This window comes from Trichechus manatus, unplaced genomic scaffold (assembly GCF_000243295.1).
Source record: "Trichechus manatus latirostris isolate Lorelei unplaced genomic scaffold, TriManLat1.0 scaffold00075, whole genome shotgun sequence".
Lineage (NCBI taxonomy): Eukaryota > Metazoa > Chordata > Mammalia > Sirenia > Trichechidae > Trichechus > Trichechus manatus.
This window is the reverse complement of record NW_004444011.1, coordinates 10,910,087-10,913,372: the sequence shown is the minus strand read 5'-3', so window position 1 is coordinate 10,913,372 and position 3,286 is coordinate 10,910,087. Positions and strand designations below refer to the sequence as shown.

Below are 3,286 nucleotides of genomic sequence, written 5' to 3'. Positions count from 1 at the left end.
AGACCAGTGGAGTATCTTAGATGGCTGCTCACAGGCTTTTAAGACCCCAGACACTGCTCACCAAGGTAGAATGTAGAGCATTGTCTTTATAAGCTGTGACACACTTAACTTTTGAAGGAAATAATTTCAAAATCTGATTACTTTTACAAACATCACTATGTATGTGTATGTACACACACAATTGATTGCATTGTTCATGAATTCCATATTTACAAATTCACATACTCAGTAAAATTTATTTGTAACCCCAAAATCAATACTCAGGAAGGTTTCTTGGTGGTTTCAAGACATGCACAGAGGGACGAAAAATTTGAGTCACTCAACAGCTTATGGTCCCAGCTGAGATGGAACAAGGTGATGAACTCTGCCTTCTTATTTCAGCTTTCGTAGTGTAAACCAGTGTCCTTTTTACATTCTATTTAATGCCATGTTTTTTACATTTTTATGCTCTTTGTTAGTGATTTTGCTGTTTAAAATGGCCCCCATTTCATAGTGCTGAAGTGCTGTCTGGCGTTCCTGAGGGCAAGAAGTCTGTAATGTGCCTTACTGAGAAAACACGTTTTAGATAAGCTTCATTCAGGCATGAGTTATAAGACTCTTGGCCCTGAGTTTAATGTTAATCCACAATATGGTACATCCAGAAAAAGAAAAGAAATTTCACTTATCTTTACGTTAGGCTGCTCTGGAAACTGTTCAGGTAACATCTATAATGCATGATGAAGCTGTGGAAAAGAGGGAGAAGCTGCTAAATTTGTTGATTCATGAAATGACAACCGATAGGGGAAAAAAAGCATAGTGGACAGCATTGTTGTAAGGCTGAAAGCCAAAGAAATTTATGGTCTTATTACCCAGAGTCAGGAAAATTTTAAACCCTTCTCAGCTAGTGTTTAATTATAAAGAAATACAGTCACGTGCTAAATAATGTCCATTCAGGCAGCGTCCAACCACATATAGCTATAAAGTTATAACAGAGTTTAGAAATCCTGATCGGAGAACAGGACATAGTGGACCTACCCAGATATAGCGAATGAAACAACAGCTTGCACACAACAGATGTTTATCTCATGTCTCTTGTATACAAAGCCGTTGCACTGCCAGGCATATAATGGTATCATACGTGTATAATCTGTAATACTTATGTCTTGATAGTCGTAATGAAAGTATATGTTACTGGCTTATGTACGTACTGTACTTTCTATCATTATTTTAATGTGAACTTTCCCCACTGACAAAAAGTTTACCATATAACAGTGTGTGCTTCAACTTGTAGGTAGCAGCATCCAATCTCGTGTATCGCACATGTCTTGAGTGTTGTAATGTTATCTCTCAGTTTAATTTTCTTCTGAAAATATTACCGTGGAGTACATCCTGGCTCCCAAAACACAGCAAAACCAGTGCTAGTGAAAGCAGCAGCAAGAGGCAAAGGAGAAATATCCATTTGGAAGTGAAACAAAAGGTATCCCATATAGCTTTGCTAAGTATATGCGTAATAACGATGTTCACACAACGTCCAAATCACATAATGTCCTATTTCACAGAACATATCATGGACATTAAGCAACGCATGACTGTACTGTGTGTAATTATTTGTAAAAGTATATATTAAATACGTTGTCTTTAAAAAGAAACACACATAAGACAAGGTTATGTATTCATTGGCTTACCGAAACCTAACCCCGTATTTCACCTAGGAGAAATGGCTCAGTATTCATTCACTAATTCAGTATTGCAGGCTACTTTAGGGGACATAACTACCTTGAGTAACAGGAATGGAGTGTGTCTGTGTGTGTGTGTGTGTGTGTGTGTGTGTGTGTGTGTGTGTGTGTGTGTGTGTGTGTGTGTGTGTGGTGTCTATGATTGATATCCTTAAACTGACCTTAAAAGTTAAGTGTTTTCCTTTTTTAAAATTCTTTTTTAACTTTCATGTACATTGGTCATTTCTCTGTTGTGCTTAGTTGTCAGTTATTTCTTGTGGTGTTACAAAAATTAACGACTGATGAAAGAAATATAGTTTTAATTGTGATTCCCTTCCAGAACTAACATGATGTTTTAATTTATCTAGTCATTTTTGTCTCATCTATGAAAATTTCATGTCATCATTTGAGCACTGGTCTCCTTTTTTTTTTTTAATGGGTTTGTTGTTATTCTTCTGACTGCTCAAATTTTGTATCTCACTTTTCTCCCTTTAGCTTATTCTGCCCTTATTCTGGCTTTTTTTGCTGATTTTTGAACAGCAAACCTAAACTTAACCATCTTAGCAGCTTTGTATTTGCTCCCTATTATCTGAACATTCTTCATCCATTTCTTCAAATGGTTCAGTCCCTTAATTCAGATTTCTGCTCAAATGTCACTCTTCAGAGAGGCCTTCCCTTACCACTCTATCTAAAATAGCCTTCTTCCCACGTTAGTTTCCTAGTGCTGCTGTAACAGAAATACCACAAGTAGGTGGCTTTAAATAAAATTATTTTCTCACAGTTTAGGAGGCTAGAAATCCAAATTCAGGGGACTGGCACTAGTGGAAGGCTCTCTTTCTGTCTGCCCTGGAGGAGATCCTTGTCTCAGCTTCTGTAACCCCAACATTCTTAGATTCCTTGTTGATTCTAACATGAGCCTCTGTCTTCCCCAGTTTGTGCTCTCTGCCTAATCTGCTCATTTATATCTCAAAAGTGATTGGGTATAAGACATACCCTACACTTACATGGTCTCATTTACATAGCAAAGAAAACCCTATTCCAAAATGGGATTACATCCACAGGTATAAAGGTTAGGATTCCAACACATATTTTCAGGGATATAGTTCAGTCCATAACACCAGTCTAACCTTCATTCTCTAAGTCTTTATACTCTATTTTTCTGAGTAATTTTTATCATACCTGTAATCATATTATAAATTTACCTGTTTACTTGTTTGTTGTCTGCTATTTTCAATGGAAATAAACTCATGAAAGGATGAACTTTGTCTTATTTACTATCATATTCCCAGTGCTTAGGCCCCTGGGTGGTGTAAAAGGTTTACTCTGGACTACTAACCTAAAGGTTGGTGGTCCCAACTCACATATAGTGACACTGTAGAACAGACTAGAACTGCCGTATAGGGTTTCCTAGGCTGTAATCTTTATGGGGGATACCCTGGTGGCATAGTAGTTAAGTGCTACGGCTGCCAACCAAGAGGTTGGCAGTTCAGATCCACCAGGCGCTCCTTGGAAACTTGATGGGGTAGTTCTACTCTGTGCCGTAGGGTCGCTATGAGTCAGAAGTGACTTGATGACAATGGTTTTTTTTTTTT

General features: G+C 37.6%; 1 protein-coding gene across 5 annotated transcripts in view; it reads left to right on the top strand.

The window, feature by feature from the left end:
- Nucleotides 1–3,286, top strand: part of ARL5B (ADP ribosylation factor like GTPase 5B) — a 37,711-nt gene that overhangs the window by 5,237 nt on the left and 29,188 nt on the right. For 2 of the 5 annotated variants that reach the window (XM_023735065.1, XM_023735061.1), the window contains exon 1: nt 24–354. The exons of the other annotated variants lie outside the window; for them this stretch is intronic. The gene's annotated coding sequence lies outside the window, so the exon portion shown is untranslated. Of the gene's footprint in view, nt 1–23; nt 355–3,286 lie in introns of those variants that run through there. 5 annotated transcript variants of the gene reach the window in all.